General features: G+C 40.3%; 2 pseudogenes; one reads left to right on the top strand and one right to left on the bottom strand.

Annotated features, from left to right (window-relative positions):
* Positions 1-9,756: 9,756 nt before the first annotated feature.
* LOC147440379 (uncharacterized) lies at positions 9,757-16,095 on the top strand (annotated as a pseudogene).
* A 5,552-nt stretch (positions 16,096-21,647) lies between these two features.
* Positions 21,648-22,282, bottom strand: LOC147440378 (protein ANTAGONIST OF LIKE HETEROCHROMATIN PROTEIN 1-like; annotated as a pseudogene).
* Positions 22,283-23,030: the final 748 nt, after the last annotated feature.

Raw genomic sequence — 23,030 nt, 5'->3', positions numbered from 1 at the left:
GGGAGGGGTTTGGACCACTAGACACACTAGCATTATGCATTGTGAGTTTTGCAGACCATAGAGATTTTTCTACCTGATTTACATACAGGCTCTAGCAAGGGTGCGCACGTTTGCCTACATTAGAGCATATATGGTTGCATGTAGAATGAGTGAGCAAGACAGTGGGCATAGGTTGAGAGAGTCTCTCACCTGTTTTCTTGTACATACTAGTAGTTTAGCTAGTAGGACCCATTTATCGGCATATAGTAGGTGTTAGCTAGTAGTTTTGCCTTATAGTTAGGTTAAATGTATATATGCCTTGCCCGGTTGCCCATGCTATGGGTGCATGTCACTACTCACCTTATTTTTGTACATATACCACAAATAAGGAGTAGCTCATTTTGAGCCCTACTCCACCCACACATCATCTACTCTCTCCCTTTTGCATTCTCGCACACACACAATGCACCGGTGCATTCACACAGCATACATATGCATCCATGCATGTGCACTCTTTAGCATGCCAGATCATTACAAGTGATTGAAAACTAAATATCCGACCTCGTGTTGCATACATAAATGAGGCATCCTATAGCAGTTTGGTAAAGAATGACATCGGAAGGATCACCAACATCATGAAGAATCAATTTCAAACACATTTCCATTGGAGTGGCAATAGGTTTGCAATCCTCAAGTCCAAACTTGGATAGAAAGTTGTCTATGTAGCTTGTCTGACACAAGGAAATATCACCCTCACATTGCATTCAAATCAGCCTTAAATTCAACAATGACAAGTACTTCACCCTCACACTTTACATACAATGTGCTTTATGTTGGATTGTTACAAAAGCATCATTTGACCAAATGAGTGTCAGCCTTCTCATACCAAGAATGAGGAGATTTCTTCAACCCATACAAAGCTTTCTTACATTTGCACACTTTATCCTCTTGTCCTTTCTTGAAAAAAGTGCGAGGCTATGTTACATAAACTTCCTCAAACATGTCACCATTCAAGAAAGAAATGACAATGTCTGACTGATGTACATCCCAACCAAAATGAGCTTCCAATGCACACAAAAAATCCACAGTAGTCATACGACAATTGAGAGAAAAAGTCTCTTCATAATTTATGCCTTTTTTTTGTGCATAACTCTTTGCAACAAGTCGAGCATTATAGAAATCAATCTCACCATCGAGCTTGCATTTCAACTTGTAAACCCACTTCATACCAATGGCCTTTTTTCCAGGAGGAAAATCACATAAATTCCATGTGTCATTTTCTATAAGTGCATCATATTTAGATTGCATGGCAGCCATCCAATTTTTTGAATTCTGTGCTTCACCAAAAGACAAAGGTTCCTCAACATCAAATAAGCTAGACACAAACAAAGGATAACAATTGGATGCATAATATGTATGGAGAGAACTTGAACGGTTATGACTAGACAAAGCTGCATCCAGTTTACTATCATGCAAAGTATGCACCAGGGTGAAAGCATGGAATGGTGGCTCAAATAGCTATGTCCATGGACACCTACTATCAAAAACTTTGGCCTACAGCTCTATAGTGAAAGCTTCAAACTCCTTTCCCTCCTCAAGCTTACTGCATTCTACTCAAGCTTGTTGTATTCTCCTCAAGGTGAATTTTTTCGTTTCTCCATGAGCCTCACTAAACACCTCTACCTAAAGTTGAAGATTTGCAATATATCTTTCTGCTAGATCATCCCTCTTTCTTTCCTCAGCAGGTTTCTTGCTCCTTCTCCATTAAGCTCTCTAGAGAGGATCTACTTCCCTCTCAAGCTTTGCAACATTATATTCCCCATTAAGCCAACAAGCAGGTGGAGAAGTATAGCAGTAAGTGGCATCCTTCGTCTTTGTGTACCATCAAGAATATTGCTCTTTACATAGATAAGAACATGGATGTGCAATGCCTAATCATAAGTGTTTGTCTGCAGGTTGTGCCACTATTCCCATGGAATCATAATGTACTTGCTGACCTAGGAGTGTCATTGACTTCATTTCATGCAGCAATGTTCAAGACGGCAGTGGATGTTGGGTGACCATGGAGTTCAAACAATTGATGTGGGTGACAATGTAGCCTAACTCAAGAGGTGGACACAAGATCTAAAGGAGAAACATGGATTCTCGAGCACATGTACACCAATGGAAGGGAAGTATCATGGAGTTCAAGCAAGCCCATGATGGCAAGCAACTTGCAATGATGCAACATAAACCTAAGTAGACAGTCCTTGGATTGTTGTGCTTTCCATCAAGCTATATACTTATGAGTGATGAAGATCTTCAACTTGGACTTCAAGAAGCGAAGCAACTCCCAACAATTCATTTCTTTATGCAACATATCTTTTCTTTTTTTATCGAGGGGTGCACTATGTAATTATGTTAATTATAGCATGAGTTCGAAAGGAGGGGTTTTTTAATGCAAAAATTTTAGGCAATTAAACAAAGATACATTAAAATAAAGGGTTTTTATATTCAATTTTGGAAAAATTTCCTAAAGTAAGGGGTCATTTTGTCCATTCTGACATGTTAAAAGAGGGTTTTTTTAACTTCAAGAGGTGGCAAGAAGCAACCATATCAATTTTTTGCAAATGCGACGAATTGGAAAAATTCAAATGCCCAAAATGTGCATGCCAAAGTTTTGCATCATAAATAGCCTTAGAATCCACAACTGCATTTGCAAAATTATAGCCACACTTGTCTTACAAAGTGATCTTATACAATCCACAACATAAAATTCCTAATGCAACAATCTCATCACCAAAATTGAGATCATGAACTGTAAATATGTCATCCACAAATTTCACAACAAGACCAAGTCTAGCAAGTGCAAATACAAACAAAAGATTCTTCTTGATCCCAGGTACATAAACTACATCAACAAGTGTGAAAGAACTACCATTCATAGTAGTCAACACAATCTTTCCAACTCCCTTAACAGGATAAGAGGCATTGTTGGCACAAGTTACTGAATTCCCATGAGGGAAATCCTCGAGAGAGGTGAACAAGTCATGATGAGAGGTAATGTGATTTGTAGCACATTAGGAGGGGAATGGGTTCTAAGGGGGCCTCTTTATTTGCCATGGGATTAAAAAGGAGATTATGGACGGGGCAAACGGGTGGATGCCCATGTGGACTGCAATGGTGGGTATGGTAGGCCCTAAAAGTAAGTGCTCAGACTTGTACTCTTTTATAAAATATAAAGAGAAAATTTCTTATAGATTCAAAAAGTTTAACTTTTCTCTAAATAATTGAGTAAAAACCAATCCTTTCTCTCTAGTGTCTGTAAGTTTCTCCCTCCTCTCTCCTAAAAAGGGGTCCCTCCACACATATGCTAATCATTCCCTCCCCCTCTCTCTACTGTACCATCTCTCACTTCTCATCCCTTCACCTTGCAAGTTGCTTCTCTTTCCTTTCTTTCATTTTTCCCTCCCAAAAGCTCTATAGCAAAAGCTTGAACATCCTTTCCCTCCTCAAGCTTACTGCATTCTCCTCAAGCTTGTTGCATTCTCGTCAAGGTGAAGTTTTTCGTTTCTCCATGAGCCTCACTAAACACCTCTACCTAAACTTGAATATTTGCAATATTTCCTTATGCTACATCATCCCTCTTTCTTTCCTCAACAGGTTTCCTGCTCTTTCTCGATTAAGCTCTCTAGAGAGGATCTACTTTCCTCTCAAGCTTTGCAACATTATCTTCCCCATTAAGCCAGCAAGCAGGTGGAGAAGTATAGTAGTAAGTGGCATCCTTAATTCGTCTTTGTGTACCATCAAGAATATTGCTCTTTATATAGTTGACAACATGGATGTTCAATGTCTAATCATAAGTGTTTTTCTGTAGGTTGTGCCACTATTCCCCATGGAATCATCATGTACTCACTGACCTAGGAGTGTCATTCACTCCATTTCATGCAGCAATGTACAAGATGATAGTGGATGTTGGGTGACGTTGGAGTTCAAACGATTGATATGGGTGACAATGGAGCCCAGCTCAAGAGGTGCACACAAGGTCTCAAGGAGACACATGGATTCTCGAGCACATGTACACCATTGGAAGGGAATTTATCATGAAGTTCAAGCAATCCCATGATGGCAAGCAACTTGCAATGGTGCAATATGTGTATGCTGCTTCACAACTGAAGCTAGAGACAATGATGATGCCATTGAGGTTTCTTGTAAAACTGTAATTGCACTCCTCTTTCAAGTTTCTAGAGTATATAATTTGTATTTCTGCCGTATATATTTCCTCGATGTCTATAAGGTTTTCATTGCTTTTTCATGTTTGTAGATGTTTTCTCGTACGATTTTGTAGAGTGGGAGACAATATAGTCCTTTACAGGAACTTTTGAGGCCATCCACGTTGACCTTGGCAAGCTGATCTATGTTGGTTTTCTATTCATGAAGCTTGTCTCACGGGACATTTTTTTTTCTAACCGTACTTATGTAATGCCTAGGCAAATCGGATATGGTACCAGTCCACCCACCAACCTCGCAGAGTATGGAATGGCATAAGCCAAATAGTGCCTTGATCACAACAACCAAAAGGAGGATCAAGGCGGATGTGCATTCAACAATGAAGTGCACTTGTGGTTCTCACAACGCTTCCCTAACTTGGTTTATGTCCCTTAATGTGTTTGTGTTTGTCTTTTGACTGCACACAGTGTTCACATGACACCAACAATGTGGACTTGCAAAGGGTGAAGTGCAATCAATGGCTTTCTTGTAGGAGGAGGGGAGACTAAGGTGGTCAATGACTAGGGAGATACAATCAAGTAATTTGTAGTTGCTGAGAATGTGGTGTGCAAATACCATATTGCGAAGCAAATCTTTTAGATTTTCCTTCCTTACAGAAGATGGAAGTTGACGGAAGAAGAATGGGAGGCACTAGACTCTGATGTTGCTGCTAGAGAATCAATTGATCTGCAAATATGCCTCCAGGACAATGCAGTGCACGACATCTTGGTGAATAACAGCTGAAATCTTAGTCACCTTTGCGAGTATCTTAATCTTAAATATACCTTGCTTGATCAATATGTTTTTGTAATCAATGAACTGTTGTTTGTTCTATAACACATATGGTGTTTTGAATCTCTTTTTCATTCTTAATTTGTTTAAGATTTCAATTAGAATATGCAAGTTTCTTAATTTGGAGCGTGAATACTTTCAATGTTGGTGTTTTTAAATGTCTTATCACGTGATGTTGTCTATAATTATAGTTTTAAGTTATTTTGACGTTAATGTTAAGTGCTTTTAAAAAGTGGCACTGAGTATAAAATTGAATTTTGCGGGTTTAAATTTCACTTCTCACATTCACAAAACACTAGGTTTCAGCTCTCTTTCCATCTTCTTCGTGAACAAACCCATGGCAACATCTTCTGATTATATGTATTTTTTAATCTTTTTGTATCATTTGTAGATCCTTCCTTTGGAGAGCTTGCCTCAGGCTACTGCTTTTTGACAGTAGAAGAAGAAGAAAATTTTTGGTTGGTGGGCAAATATGTTAAGTAGTGTCATGAGATATTGTCTTGCACTGCTATGATGTGGAAAATGCTAAAGTATTTAGATATCGAGCGGTAGAAGGAAACCTATCCTAGAAAGAAAGTAAGAAATGCAATGGGTAGTTTGTAGAAGCTATCCTTATGCAGCTTGAAGGTACGAAGAGCTATAGGGGAAGTGCACCTTTATGAATGCTTCTAGGAAATGGGAACCTTTATGAGTGCTCTGCATGGTTTTTCTTCCAGTTGAAGAGATCAAGTGTGAGTACCATTGTGAGTTGTTCTGGGTTGCTACTTGTCTGCTATAATTCTTAATGAGCTGAATATTACTGCGTAGCATTGGTTGCGTTGAGTTGATTTGCTGCATAGCATTGGCTGCGTTTATTTTCTATTAATATTCTAAAATAAAAGCTATCGGTTGCTAGATTCTCTAGTTTGCAAAAGTTATAGAAAAACTTCCTAACCCCATTCGGTGCGACCTGCTTTTAGTGGGGGTAGCGTTAATCTTGCCCTATAGTTCTGGACCCCTACTAACCCAGGCGTGACTCAGCTCTAAATAGTCCTATATTTTGAACAACAGGTGTGAACGCAAATGACCTCTCTGCTATGGTCTTGTAGCTAATGGTCTTGTGACAACTTTCAAGCTAACTTGACTGCATTTCAGAGATACGGTGACTATGATTGACTATTTTATGAGGTATATTCACTATGGTTGAAGCTTATTGTACTGTATTCCTCCAACTTTTGGTAGATGAGATTTCACAATGCCGAGGTCTTTTTTAGATCCCCTCCCAATTATAAATAGTCCTATATCTGAAACATTAGGTGTAAACACAAGCTATGTTCTTGTAGGTATTGTTAATAATGGGTATATTAAGAGGTCAATGTAGTCATGTATATTCTGATGCATCTACCAGCTAGATCTTTCTCCGTTTATAGATCCCCCTGATGCGAATCTTCAAGTGATAAATTTTACTTGGCCAGTGTAATGATAGCGATAATTTTGTCCGCCAACATCAAATTCAAACGCATAAAATCCTTAGCATTGTTGTCAACACCATTTTCATAGGTTCCCTCACCAAGCATCTCCACGAGACCTTTGACACAATATAAATTTTGACATTTTTAATCATTACTCATCATTATCTAGTAAGTTTTGTCATCATAGTTGTTTCTCAAGGTCACTTTTTACTATTTTTCTATTAGAAAACTAAAAAAGTAATATGAAAATTAAAAATTTACCGAGCAGTTAGCACATATCTTGATCCATTCATAACCCATTTGTTCTAGACTCACTACAAGAGGTTTCCCAGAAGTCGGCACAGGTACCGACGAAATAGCGCTAATTTTTAAACTAAAAAGCACTGAAAGAAGCCTCGGAAGAGACGTCGATATCGTAGCGTCGGTATGACTATCGGTGTGGCAGGCGTCGGAGTAGACCTATTAATAGGCGTAAAAATAATAAATGGAGCAAGCACTTATATTAATAAATTAAATTTCGACGCTCATTTTGTTGGCTTTACCGACGGTGACACCGTAACCTGTACCAACGACCAAAACCTGCAAAAATATTTTGGTCAGAGAGGGCTAGGAACTAATGTTGTATGTACTGCAGCAAAAGAAAACAGCCCTCTCAGCCCAAAGCAAGAGTGCACAAGCAACCGCACTCCTCCTACAAGCCGACGCTAAAGAGTGAGTGTATGGCAATTAGCAAAATTGTAAGAATAACATAACTTGTTAACATGATTAAAACATGAGTTGAAAACTGTAAAACCATAAACATAAACTGTTGGCCATACCATAACCATTACCATTACCATAACTTGCTTGTTATACCATGACCATAACCATAAGCATCACACGATTGCTATACCATCATAGCAATATCATAACCATCACCTGAACCAAAACCATAACCATAACCTTGCAAAACCATAACCATCACCTGAACCAAAACCATAACCATAACCTTGCACAACCATAACCATAACCATAACCATAGCACGATTGCTATACCATCATAGAAAAACCAGAACCATCACCAGAACCATAACCATAACCTTGCACAACCATAACCAAAACCATAACCATAACCATACCCTTGCACAACCATAACCATAAACATAAGTTGATTGTCAAACCTTTACCAGACCATAAACATAATCATAAACCATAAACATAAGTACAACAAAACTGTACATATGCAAACAATCATTGATTGAGAATCCCTCATGGTAATGCCTCCCAATTGAATTCCTCTCCCTCCTCCTGCAGTTGGGTCAAAAGGGCCACAAGTCCATGCTTGTACCCATACTTCTCCTCTTTGCGTGTCGGACGGGGCTTCACGACAACTTCTTGCAAAATTATAGTTTAACATTAAACAAATCTTCAAATAACATATATACTATCAATAATTTAAAGCATACGTATAATACTTACAAACTCAAGTTGAAGCGTATCATAGCCTCCACCCCCAATATGTGACGCTCCAATAGACTCCAAACATGCTCCGGCTGCATCTCTCTACTACTGAAATCTATTGGGATTGTCTTGTGTCCAACGATGTCAGCTTGGGATCGCCGTCATTGAACGTGTCTCTGGCCTCTAACCAATGGTGCATGGTCCACATGAGAATGCCTTGCACATGTACATTCCATCGTTCGATTGGTTGGGACATATCAACCACCACTACAAGAGGTACTTAATAGTAGCGAAACTCGGAGTGCGACGATCAAATGTGAAAAACCACGGCGTTGCTATAAGCGTCGCTATGGGCGTCGCTAAATTACAAGTAACTTAGCGACGCTCATAGCGATGCCTATAGCGACGCTGTCAGGGCTTAAAAAAATAACCGAGAGCATTCGAAAACTCGGATCTCATATCTGAGTTTTCGACGCACACTCAAGCAAGCAAGGTAAAGTGCGCTCTCCCTCTCTCTCTCTTTCTTCTTCACACACACACACACACACACATGAGGAGAGGAAGGAGAGCCAGCTATGCTCCTTCCCTCTCCTCACTCTCATGTTCCCTTCCCCTCTTTCTCTCTCCCTCTCTCTCTCTCTCTCACACACACACACACACACATTGTGTTTTTGAGAGAGAGAGAGAGAGAGAGAGAGAGAGAGAGAGAGAGAGAGAGAGAGAGAGAGAGAGAGAGACTGAGAGGGAGAGAGAGAGCACAAGCATAAACAAAAAATGCACACACACATGCATAAACAAAAAATGCACGTACACATTGAGAGAGGAAAAGAGAGAGAGAGCATGCATAAACCAAAAACGCACACACACATGCATAAACAAAGAATGCACACACACATTGAGAGAGGAAGAGAGAGAGAGAGAGAGAGAGAGAAGAAGGAGAAGAAGAGAGTCTTAACATCGTAGGAAACTATCCCAAGAGACTTTAAAAATCTAGTCGATAGGAGTTGAACTTAAGACCTATTATTCATGAGAGAAATGGCATAACCAATCTATCACACTTTGGTGATAGAAAAGTTATACCATTTTTCTCCTTTTTTTATTGGCGTGCACACACACCCACAGACACACACCCGAAAAGAAGAGAGTTTAATTTAACGTCATAGGAAACTAATTAAAGAGACCTAAAGATCTAGCCGACGAGGAGTTGAACTCAAGACCTGTTATTCAAGAGGGAAATGGCATAACCAATCTACCATGCTTGGGTGATAGAAAGGTTATACCATTTTTCTCTTTTTATTGGCACACAAACACACACACACACACACAAGAAGAAGATATTTTTAACGTCGTAGGAAACTATCCCAAAAGACATTAAAGACTAGGTTAGATGTAGACTTACATTAAACTAGATTTAGGAATATTTAAGTTAAATTAGATTAGATTTAGGTTTATTTTTAGTTAGATTTAGGTTTATTTACGTTATATTAGATTAGATTTAGGTTTATTTACGTTATTTACCTGTTATTGAAGAGGGAAATGGCATAACCAATCTACTACACTTGGGTGATAGAAAGGTTATACCATTTTCTTCTTTTTATCATTTAAAATAAGGTTAGATTAAGATTTACATTAGATTAGATTTAGGTTTATTTAAGTTAGATTAGATTAGATTTAGGTTTATTTTGAGTACACTGAAGGATTATACTGCCTACGCGTTTGAGAGTGGCCGGTGTCTCGGTCACTGCGTCGGAGATGCTTAGGAGTGACTCAAACACTGCATCAGGGTCACCTAGAGGCAAAGAATGAAATATTAGCAAGCAGGGGGCAAAAGAGAAGTCAAAGCAGCATGTGCCAAGACGAGGGCACTCATGGAGAGCTGCTCTCAAGCTCTAAGGAGAGTCAGACGGCTTCGCAGAAGTTCCAAGAGACGTGCAAGCAAGCAAGCGGGTCCACACAAAAACTACTACATAGCTACATAGCTTTCAAAAGTGCCATTTTTTCAAGCGCTGATTGCTTTGTTCTCATATTAATTATACTGAGAGAGACCACCTCCTTGATGGGAAAACTGGAGAAAGCTTGCAGATTGTCAGAGGACGAGCACTCTAGATCTCGCATTGCAGCTCGAAAAGCTGAGAAGAAGAGTTTGGTATGTCTTTGACCCTTCAATGGAGCGAATCACCACATGTTCAATTAGGTTAGATTTAAGATAAGATTTGGATTGAATTTTTATATTAGATTCTAACTTCGAGATTACGGTAAAAAAGTTAGAGTTAGACGAACGATGAAAAAATCTATTGTCAAAAGATTTTAAGATAATGTGAAATGCTACAGCTAGAGAAGAGGCAAAGGGGTTTTGTCCACTACATGCAATATCATGTAGACGTGGGTGTGTAGATTTCTTGTACCCACAAATATAGTCATTGACCAATAAAGACAAGATTATAACCAGGTGGTTCTGATCTCTGTGCACCTCTAGACCGAGGTGTGTGGGGATTGGACATGACTAGAGAATGTGAGGTAGTTTACAGTGTGAACAAAGAGAGAGAGAGAGAGAGAGAGAGAGAGAGAGAGAGAGAGAGAGAGAGAGAGAGAGAGAAGATGAAGAATGCCAATAGAAGATTAAATTTGTTGTCCAGGTTATAAGATTTTTACCCTCATTATGAGTAGTGACGAGGATGTGTGGCCGTCCAACCAAAACACCTATCTCTCAACAAGGATCTTATGTCCTTGTAATCATTGAAAGCATGCTGTGCCATGGACAAGACGCGTTTCTTTGCGACACGTTCACAAATTTGACGAGTTCAATCCATCTATTATAGATCGAGTTGTCGCCAATTATAGCTTTTCGGACTCTGATGCTGGCCAACAGGCAGCAATCTTGCAACCCAATACATGTGTTCGTAGGCGCTTTGGTCAAGCAGCATATGTGAGGCCACAAGATGTAGCCTCTGACAGCTCGAGGGATGATCATGCAGACCACATTCCCAACGAGGCAATGTTTGAGCCCGAGATTGATAAAATGATCGAGATGATCATGGATTCAGAAAGGCTTATCTATGATCATATGAAAAGTGAAGCCGATACGCCATTGTATAATGGAGCATGTGTGTCTAGATTGAAAGCGCTCCTCGTTCTTCTCAACATGCAAGCAAAGTTTGGATGGAGTGACATTAGTGTCATAGCGCTTTTCAGGTGATCTATTACAATTAGTTTACTTTAAGAAAACTCTAAATGTATAATGATCTGATAGATTTTTACACAACTGTACCGTATTTTTATGTTGTGTAGATTGCTCAAAGAGCACAATACTACCAGCTAATAATGTGATGCCAGATTCTTGAGAGGAAGCAAGAAAGATTTTGCGAAACTTGGGGATGGATTACAATTCGATCCACGCTTGTCCTAATGGCTGCATTCTTTTCAGAGGGGAATACATAGACATGGAGAAGTCTCCGAAATGTGATTCCGAGAGATATCCAGTAGATCTCCATGAAACAAAAATTCCGCAAAAGGTTTTGAGAAATTTTCCTCTACTTCCTCGCATCAACCGTTTCTTCGAATGTAAGTCCACGGCCGCCGTAGCATCATGGCATGAGGAGAATAAATCTTTGGATGGTGTGCTACGGATTCCTGCAGATTGCGCAGCCTGGAAACATATGGATGCAACATAGTCGGATTTTTCCACGGAAGCTCGAAATTTACGCTTCGGCCTGGCTATGGATGGCGTAAATCCATTTGGTCAAAGATCAACATCTTACAGTGTATGGCCCGTTGTCATCGTCAACTACAACATTCCCCTGTGGTTGACTACAAAGAAGGGGCGCCTATGGCTAATCTTGATTGTGCTGGGGTAATATAAAGTGAAGAATATGGATGTGTATCTTTGTCCACTATTGGAAGAGCTACAAACATTGTGTATTGGCATAGAAGTGGTGGATATGAGCCGACACACAGGTCGATGGAATGCTTTGATCAGAGGCATTCTAATGTGGACCATGCATGACTATCCCGGACTAACAGAATTCCCAAGTGATCTATTTGCACGCCTCAATCAGACACTGTAAATCTTGGTTTTTCTCAAGCTGATCTATTATCATGTGTATACATGCAGGGCTTCAAACAAGCGGATACAGAGCATGTGTAACATGTGGACCTAGACTGAATGCACGTAGGGTGCCCTCATTGAAGAAGAAAGAAGGTCATCAAGCATATCTTCCAGAGAATCGTGTGTTACGTGATGGCTTTTTGGGAAGAGAGCCACCGAGGATGTCTGCACAAGCATGGTTACAGCAGAAGGAGATGTGTGATGATGGATTGTCCCCAGGGATGAAGAGACTATCTCTATGGTACGAGTTACCATAGTGGCCCCAACTCATGATCAATCACTTGCTCGATCCAATGCACATATTCAAGAATGTGGGTAATCTACTATGGGATCATCTGGCCGGCAAGAAAGATACTTTGGGAGCCACGGTTGACCTTAGAAATGTGGATTGTATGAAGCAATATTGGCCGCAAACAGCGTCCGATGGATCGATAAAACTCCCTAAAGCACCATGGATTTTCACAGGAGCCCAAGAACGCAAAGTAAAAGAGACCATTCGATCTCTGCGGACCCCCACTGGCGTAATGCACTCACTCCGAACGTGTTTTACTAAAGAAGGAAAGCTTACCGGTTTGAAGTCACACGACTGGCATAAAATGTGTCAGGTATGTTCATAGTGGAATATATCATAGTGGGAGTTGTGTAACAAATTTGTGTGTGGACTTTAATATCATTGTTGCACGTGTTTTGCAGTTTATTTTACCGATTTCCATTGAGGGATGTTTGTCTCTTGACGTCCGTAACATAATCTACAAACTTGAAAAGTTGGTGCAATGGATCTCACAAAAGGAGATCAATGTAAACTCCATACCATTCGCCAAACTAAACGCTGCGGAGGTTGTGTGCATGTTTGAGAAACATTTTCCTACTACCATGCTAACCATTCAAGTGCATCTTCTTGTTCACATAGTTGATGAGGTGGAAATAGCTAGCACAGTAAATTCCAGATGGATGTTCCTTTTAGAACGTTTCTTGAAAACGCTGAAGGGATATGTGCGTCAAAAGGCACGTCTAGAGGGTAGCATGGCAGAAGGTTGACTGGTATCAGAGTCCCTAGTGTACATTGGAGAGTGGCTAGATGGATTTGATAAAGCCCAGGATACGCTATGGTGAACCATAGATTATGAGCGCATATATGGGATTGTCATATGCAATCTCGGTGTTGAGAAGAAGATGACGGAAGATCTAGAGGCTAAAATCAACCGATTTTGCATGCTTCACAATCCAGTGATGCAAAAGTGGATTTCACAATATGAGGATGCAAAGCAAGAGCGACGAAGGGCACGAATCGAGTGGAGATGGGGAAGATGACCACCGATGCACTATCCAATGGTTCTAGAGAGCCTACCAACATTCATGAGCTTAAGATGGTTGCACAACCGATTGAAAAGCGCACAACAGTGCGGTGAAGAAGTGACTGAGGAAGAGTGGGAGTACTCTCGGGGTTGCGCGACCAAGGTAAGTTTGCAATGTACAACTAGTGACTTTTTAGATGTTTGAAAGGCCACTCATAATCTTTATTGGTTGTAGTATAAGTCATACACAGCTGCATGGTGTAAAGGTCGACATTTTAGGGTGGAACGGATCGACAAAAAGCGTTTTACTCAAGATTGTGGAATCATGGAAAAATTTGAACAGTCTAGTCGATGACGGTCCTTTGATGCAGATCCTGTGGTGGCGGAACTCACTTGTTTCGGCACGCTACAATATCTTTTGAGGATCAATTATAAAGGATTTTTTGTGGACTTGTTTGACATGCAATGGTTCAAGATAAACATGGAGGGTCACAACGCTACTGTGCGAGGAGAGTCTAGTTTTCTTGAGGTGGATTCAACTAAGAAATGGACTGACCTAAGAGACACTTTCGTACTACCCGAGCATTGTGAACAAGTAAGTATGTAAATAGTTAACATCTCATTTTAGAATTTATGTGCTTCGAAGCTCTCATGTAAGTTATGTGGCTCTGGCAGGTGATATTTCATCCTACAAAGTCTACATCAAACTGGTGGTACGTCATAGAGGTAGCCCCTCATAGTGCACGGACGTATGAAGTCTACCATGTGCCAATCACAGTGGCTTCAATGGAGGAGATTGGAGAAGATGCTCAGTCAGAAGCCGTTGAGGTGGAGCCAGACGAACATCAAGCTGCTACTCACTATGGGGTGCGTGCAGAGGATCTACAAAATGAAACGGAGGACATGTATTTAAACGGAGAGCTCTATATAGATATAGTAAGTTATGCTGAGCTGTGCGAGGATGAGAAAGAGATCTCTTAAAGACATAAATATTGTATTTGAACAATTTTGCTACGTTTTGCAAAAACTCTGGCTCTCTAAGTACCTTCCATGTTGTATAACGCTCTTTTGATTTTGTGCTCAGATCTTAGGCAATCCACGGCCACATGCAGCTCCACCACCTGGTTTTTTGACTGCAAGATTTGATTGCGTGCTCTCTCTCTCTCTCTCTCTCTCTCTCTCTCTCTCTCTCTCTCTCTCTCTCTCTCTCTCTCTCTCTCTCTTTCGATTGAAAATTTTGAGTTATCGTCTTGCCTCTTCCATCACTCAAGTTGAATAGAAGAAGAACACATCATTGCAACATTGCGTCATTGCATCATTGTATTTAATGGTCTTTGCATCCACTCCAAGTACGTATGCTCAAGATATGTTCTCATAAGCAAGGACGACGAGCACCTCCTCCTCTCTCTCTCTCTCTCTATCTCTATCTCTATCTATCAATATTAAGTTTAAATGTTCATGTGTTTAATGCAGGTATGGATGATGATGAGTTTATTTCTTCTTTGTCACCCCAGTAGAGACAATGGTACGTGGAGCATCATCGCTCTGGTGCACCATCGTGGGTTCCTACTCCATTGCCATCTCCCTCTGTTTCGGAGCATTCAGCACGCTCCGAAGCTTCGGTGTCGACAAGATGATCTTCACACTCGTCTAGGCGCCGGCGCTCTAGTGGTGGGGTGGCGGTTGTTGTGGGGATGCCAGCACCGATGCTTTGACACCGCCTCATGTTCGAAGAGGCTGTTTACCCCCCCCTTCTTTGTCCGCCCTGATACCAACCACGACATTGCCATCAACACGAGGATTTGTACTGCTGACTGTGGCTCCCCGCATTTACACACCACTAGCAACTCCTCCAGGAGTCACTCCAGTGGATACTCCTCGCTTCGGAGCTCAGACTCCAGTGGAGACACCTGACTTCCGTACCACCATTGACACGTCGCTAGAGACCCCTATCGGGACACCCAGGTTCGCGCGTCAATGGCAAGAGGGATTGCCTTACTCCGTCAACTTCAACGGCGGCATCATCTTGGATGGTGAAGGCAAGAAGGTGATTTTGTGCATGCGCGGTGTTTGCTCTCAGGTGTTTAGACACTACATACTAAACACCTAGAGTGAAGTACCGAATGATTTAAAAGACAGAGTCATCAGCATGCTTCATGACGAGTTTCCCGTTCCAACATGGGATGACCGCTTCAATGAAGACATGACGAAGGTTCGAATGCGCGAATACTGCAAGCACAAGCATTCCAAAGTGCAAAAAGCAATCAAGCATGGGTGGAACAGACCAGATTGGCTGCCAAAGAAGATTGGAGGAATGCGAAGAAAGCAGCACACGAGAATCCTGAGAAGTGGAAGCAACAAAAGGAGGCAGCCAGAGCGCGAGTAGAGACAGGGAGCTCGCACCACTTGGGGAGCGGCGGGTGGGCATCATTTGAGGCTGATTTTGTAAGTGTTTTTGCATTGCTCTCTATGTTTGATAGTTTAGGGTTTATGGGTTTTTAAATTCTAACATAATGGATTCTTTGTATGTTTTGACAGTGGTCGATGACAGGACGTGATCCCACACCGTATGAGCATGAGTACACAAGCAGGAAGGGCTTAAACGCCCTTATGGACATTCCGAGTTCTCCCGGCCGCATGGTTAGTATTAGGATTTATTCTTTTCTATTTGTTGTATTATTTTATAAACGTTGCTATATGTTTATACTTACAAAAAGCTATCTTATTGTTTTTTTTGCAGAATCCGACAGATATGCCGCTTGTACGCGATGAGACGTCTGATTAGACGAAGTCAGTTTAGCCATAGCTAGATAGCATTAGTTTCTTTTTGTCATAGCTTATGTATCATGAGACGACTTTTATACGTCTTTTTGAAAACCATGTATATTTTTAAAATAATGACAATGGTTTGTAACTATTGCATTTGCAAAGTTTAACAATCAAGTGATTTTACCTATATGTACAATTATCATTGATTTACTTTCATCAATTCAAGCTTGTCAGTTTTGTATCTTTATTTTGCAAACAATACATACAATGGATGATGGAGTTGATGGTTATATTGTCTTGTGGGTGACTATTTTGGGTCTATATCTACCTTTGCACTTTTTTCCAAAGGTGAATTAATTAATGAAACATTCAATATGGTTGATGGGTGGAATGCCCTACCACCAAAAAATTTTCCTCTCGGACGCCGCTATGAACGTCGCTATATAAGGTCTGCAGTGTCACTATAATCATCGCTATAGGTGTCGCTATATAGCGACGTTTATAGCGACGCATATAGCGACTGTCATAGTGACGCTTATAGAGACGTCCCCGTATCCACGTTCTTAGCGACGCCGGGGGTTATAAAAACCCAATGTATTTTCGTCACTAAAAGAATCACAAGAGCACACAGCCTCTTGTAGTGCACATCGATTCCTATCCACAAGATTTGGAGCTCTTCTATAAGTGGTGCGAGATAGACGTCCATGTTCTTTTTCTTTGTACTTTCCTGGGACGATCAATGGGGACGATCAATGGCAACAACAGATGGCCCTTCTTGATAGCGAGCCATAATGGAAGATTATACTTAACCAGACAAATAGTCCACGTCCTCGATGACGAACTCCTTAATCAGAATGGGTTTACTCTGTCCATTGCCAAACCAAAGCAGATACATCGAGGCTCATTCTTAAATGTAGGCCAACTTTCCTCTATGTGCTTCCATGCACGAGAGTCAGCAGGTACCCGCATAACATCATCTGTCGATCTAGTATTTGAGTGCCATGTCATCAAAGCGGCTATAGACTTGCACCTGAACATGCTCTTTATTCTTGGAATGATAGGAAAGTGTCGAAGCACCTTCACAGGGATAAATTTTCCTTGTGTGTCCTCCCTGTACGTGTTTGATCCACAATTGGGACACTGTTCCAGGTTTGCATACTCATTGCAAAAAAGTATACAAGCATTAGGACATGCATGTATTTTTTGATAATCCAACCCCAAATTAGTAAGAAGCATTTTAGCGGTTGGACAGGTAGTGACCATGTGATTCCCTTCTGACAAAATTTGCTCATTCAACAACCTGACGTTACATGAACAATTCAACTCTTTAATCACTTTATATGAGCTGTAATTTGCACTTTACCATGCTTAGGATAAATATGTTTACCTAAAAAACTCATGTGACTGAGGCGTCGGACCACCCGTAGACAAGCATTGCCAATGCGGTACGGAGAACTGACATTTTTGCACCAGTGTAGAGCGACATGCGTGCAAGACTTTGCATCATCTCGCCCTTTTCATCGTTACTATCATGCCATTGATATAAACGGGATGGCTAAGGTTTGTATACAGTACTGCGTTCAATGTTGTCGCCTTCTATGTTGGAATCCATGTCAAAGAACGCGTCCAACATCTACTCCATCTCTACTTCTTGAAATGCTGCTTCAGGTATTGGTTGGGAGGAATGAGTCAATGGCTGCTTGTTTGAAAATCTAGTCGATGGTTGGTATACAGTACTGCGTTCAATGTTGTCACCTTCTATGTTGGAATCCATGTCAAAGAATGCGTCCAACATCTACTCCATCTCTACTTCTTGAAATGCTGCTTCAGGTATTGGTTGGGAGGACTCAGTCGATGGTTTGTCGTTTGAAAATTGTCTTCTCTGGGATGAAGTTGCAACAATATCTACTTGAAGACTTTGACCTTCAATCTCTAGACCATGAGATCGATAACGCAGGTCTTGTACTTGCTCTATCGAAAAGAGGCCGTGATTGCGTATGTATTGGTCACAAATTTTTCGTTTTTGAAAGATATAATGCTTGCAATGCGTAGAAGGACATGCCATCCTATCGTCCATACTTTATCTACCAATGATGCAACAAATAAATAAAACACTCTAGTTGTTATAACTACACACTACTAAATACATGACAAGCTTTAACAACCTCAGATTCTCTAGCCATGCCCGATCCCCGCACACCTCGGTCCAGAGATGCACGGAGATTAGGACCACAGGGTAATAATCTCGTCTTTATTGATCAATGACTATATGTTAAGGTTCTTGAAGTCTTTGTGCATTTTTGAAGTCCGATTGTGCTTTTTCTACTATTAATTTGACGCTAGCTCTAACCTAACATATAATCTAACCTAACATATAACACAACCCTAACCTAATTTAATGTAACCTAACTTATAACCTAAACTAACCTATAACCTAACCTAACCGAAGTCCGTTTGCATTTTTTAGAAGTACACAAGTCATCTAATTCGAAGTTCGATTGCGTTTTTTCTACTATTAATTTGACGATAGATCTAACCTAACCTATAATTGTTATGCCTGACCTATAATCTAACCTAACATAAAACCTATACGTAACTTAACTTAATATCACCTAACTTATAACATCTACCTAACCTATAACCTAACCTAACCGAAGTCCATTTGTGTTTTTAGAAGTACAAAGTCATCTTCGAAGTCCGATTGCGTTTTTACTACTATTAATTTGACGCTAGCTCTAACCGAACCTATAATCGTTATGCGTAACCTATAATCTAACCTAACATAAAACCTATACAATATAACCTAACTTAATGTAACCTAAATTATAACCTAAACCTAACCTAGTTGAAGTCCGTTTGCATTTTTAGAAGTACATGAGTCATCTTCAAAGTCCGATTGTATTTTTTCTACTATTAATTTGACGCTAGCTCTAACCTAATCTATAATTGTTATGCCTAACCTATAATCTAACCTAACTTAATGTAACCTAACTTATAACATCTACCTAACCTAACCAAAGTCCATTTGCATTTTTAGAAGTACATGAGTCATCTTCAAAGTCTGATTGCATTTCTTCTACTATTAATTTGACGCTAGCTTTATCCTAACCTATAATCGTTATGCCTAACCTATAATCTAACCTAACTTAATGTAACCTAACTTAATGTAACCTAACTTATAACATCTACCTAACCTATAACCTAACCTAACCAAATTCCATTTACATTTTTAGAAGTACATGAGTCATCTTCAAAGTCTGATTGCATTTCTTCTACTATTAATTTGACGCTAGCTTTATCCTAACCTATAATCGTTATGCCTAGCCTATAATCTAACCTAACGTAAAATCTATACCTAACTTAACTTAATGTAACCTAACTTATAACATCTACCTAACCTATAACCTAACCTAACCAAAGTCCGTTTGCGTTTTTAGAAGTACACGAGTCATATTCGAAGTCCGTTTGTATTTTTTGACTATTATGCTGTCGACGGCTCTAACCTAGCTTATAATGTCACCTAACATATAACTCAAACCTAACCTAACATAAAAACAACACAATGGTGAGGCATTTAGCAAAACGACAAGCCATACAACTTTCCCACAATCTATATGCGATGGTGGGTAACCTCTATGGCTTTGCCAATTTGGCAAACGGCTCACCATTGTGTTGTTTTTCGAGTTGCAAAGCGATTTTATGGCCTAAAAACTGCTCACAGACATATAGACAACACAATGGCGAGCCGTTTGGCAATACGGCAAGCCATAAAGCTTGTCCACAATGCATATGCATTGTAAGCAAGATCTATGGCTTTCCGTATTGCCAAACGGCTTGCCATGGTGCTATTTTAGGACTTGAAAACCCCTTGTAGACATATAAACAACACAATGGCGAGCCCTTAGCAATACAAAAAGCCATGGAGCTTTCCCACAATGCATATGTGTTCTGGGTAAGCTTTATGGCTTGCCATATTGACGAACGGATCACCATTCTGTTGTTTTTAATATGTGCTGTGGGTAAGCTCTATAGCTTGCCATATTGTCGAACGTAGCTTAGCCTAACTTAACCGTAGCTTTACCTAACCTAACCTAACATAACCTAACGTAACTAAACCTAAAGTGGATTAACTTAACCTACCCTAACATATAAGATAACCTAACCTAACTTAGTGTAGCTTAACCTAACCTAATCTAATATAACTAACCTAACGTAGATTAACTTAATCTAACCTAACGTATAATATAACTTAACCTAACCTAACGTATAACCTAACATAACAAAGTAGCTTAACTTAATGTAACATAACCTAATCTAACTTATCTTATAACCTAAACTTAACCTAAAACATAAACCCCATCAACTGCATAATTTAAAAAACGACATAATTCAATAATTTTTTTTTTCAAAACAAGATTTTTTCATAAACTTGAACAATTTTTTTCATAATTTAAAATGAAATTTCTCATAACAAATCCTAATTTCTTTTAAAGCATTCAAAGTTTAAAGCATGAAATTTTCTTTTCTTAATATACAAAGTAATTTAAATATACTTAATATGCATTTAAAGGATTAAGCACTCACATTCGTCCTATTTGAGCAATGAAAGTTGTTGTAAAAGTCCTGGAACCTGCAATAACGCACACACAAACACAAAGTTAAACCCTAAACCCTAAATCTATAAGTAAACATGAAAACAATCTTACCTTAGTGTTATGCGCTAACCCACAAGCAAGATTAGCACCTTCGACGGAATGTATCGCAGCAGATCTGTGAGAGATGTTGAAGAGGAGAACCTAAGAAAACACACAAGAACTAAGAGAAATGAACAGAGAAAGCCCGTGGTTTTGGTTGTTGCAGGTATCGTCAGCACAACTATCAGTACAGTCATCGGTACAGTCATCAAAAGGGGCGTCGGAATGAGCATTCGTGCTCCCTTCAAAATACGTGCCGGAAGAGGCGTCAAAAATTTGAAAATCAATTTTTTTAAAAAACCTTAGCTCCCTCCATAAATACAAGAGGCATCAAGTGACCTTTTGTAGTGAAACATTTACGTTATACACCATAAATCCTAAAAGAAAAATGGGATGAATTGAAAAAACATACTACTTTGTTACAGTGATTGCATACGTACTCTTAACCTCAATTGTTAAGCCCTTGCATGTCAAAGTATTCAAGGGGGGTGTCCCGCATACTAATTGCCTCAGAAGCATCCTCTCCTTCTACGTGGCCATCATTCATGTGGGGATTATCCACATGTGGATCATTCAAGTCAATGTCATGCTCCTCTAGATTAATAGTTTCATCACCTAGTGTGACCACCATGTTGTGTATAATTCAACAGGCCAGAATGAGGTTGGGAAGTTTCTGGATGTCCGAGGAGCTGATTGTGCCTTTCAAAATTTGCCCAGTGCATTTGAGTCTGGCGAAGGCATGTTCGACCACTGTCCTTGTCGAAGACTTCATGAAATTAAAGTTTTGATGGTGCTGACTTATGAGCTGTGCACGTTGAAATGGTATCATCAGCCATGGTAGGAAGACATACCCTCCATCACCAACTATATACTCTCAAAAGGCAAGATCTTGGAATTGAAATGCAGCGCCAGTTAGATGATCACCTCCTTGTTGGCAAAGCCTATAAATCCCGGAATTGCGAAAGAACTTGTTATCATTGCTTGAAGCTAGCCAACCCACATTGACATCTATGAATCGCATGTTGGAGTGCACGATGGCTTGTAAATTCATTGTGTAGTGGCCATACCTATCTCTCCAAGTCTCACTCTGCTCATTTTGAGGTAGGTCTATGTTGATGTGTGTGCAGTCGATGGCACCACAACAGTTGGGAAATCCTCTAAGAGCCTTGAACCCATCCTTCATATCTTCCATGTCTTATTTGGTTGTAGGCTAGTTTATCAAATGACCTCCTCTATGCACAAGTGATGCAATGAACCTGTGGAGGAATGTGGTGACAGTGGACCGGCCACAACTAAAAGTGTTTTCCACATGGTAGTGCATGTTTCCCGATGCCAATACCATGACACAAATTGCGACTTTCTTCTCCATTGTGAATAGTCTGCCAGGCAAGTTGTAAAACCTAGCTGGTATATTCTCTTGTTGCAAGTCTTCATGAATCAGGTCACATAGGCTACTGAATAGGTTGATGGGAAGCTTGAAAATTTCCCTCCATCATTCTTCGTCTGCATGAGCGTAGAACACGAAGTGGTTCCACCAGTGGATAGATGAGCAAGGTTTTATGTACCATCGGCCTTGGGCATTATTGGTGGTATCCTGATGCCTTGGAGTGCGGTGTGTAGAGCTCGTAGCCCAAATAAGAGGCAAGATTAGAGTAATGAGATCCTCAAACTCAATCTCTGCCATTGAAGGTTGCGAAGATTGTTGTGGGAGTGCATGCGATGCCTCCCACTCATGGAGCAAGGCACACATCAGGGAAGTAATCAATGCAGCACTACTTGATTTGTTTGTTTGAAGTCCATTTTCCTGCATCAATTCCGATTAGAACCAATCAGAACTTATCAAATAATAGATGAAGTATATTTCTCAAAAAGAGTATGTGATCTTCGTGTTGCAATTGAGAGAGTCACTACAGGAGGTACTTCACATTAGCGACGCTCGCAGTGCGACGCTCAAAAGTGAAAATCCACGGCGTCACTATGAGCGTCGCTATTTTTTTTGTTGCATAATGATGCCCATAGCGACGCTATATCGATGCCGATAGGGGTGAAAATAAATCGAGAGCACCAGAAACTCGGATCTCAAATCTAAATTTTCAGCGCTCAAGCGAAAGAGGTAACATGCGCTCTCCCTCTCTCTCTCTCTCTTTCTTCCCCCCCCCAACACACACACAAAGAGAGGAAGGAGACCCAGGTATGCTCCTTCCCTCTCCTCTCTCTCATGTTCCCTTCCCCTCTTTCCCTCTCTCTCTCTCTCTCT

Source organism: Adiantum capillus-veneris, chromosome 15, assembly GCF_014529385.1.
Source record: "Adiantum capillus-veneris isolate H3 chromosome 15, ASM1452938v2, whole genome shotgun sequence".
NCBI lineage: Eukaryota > Viridiplantae > Streptophyta > Polypodiopsida > Polypodiales > Pteridaceae > Adiantum > Adiantum capillus-veneris.
This window is presented reverse-complemented; position numbering and strand designations above follow the sequence as displayed.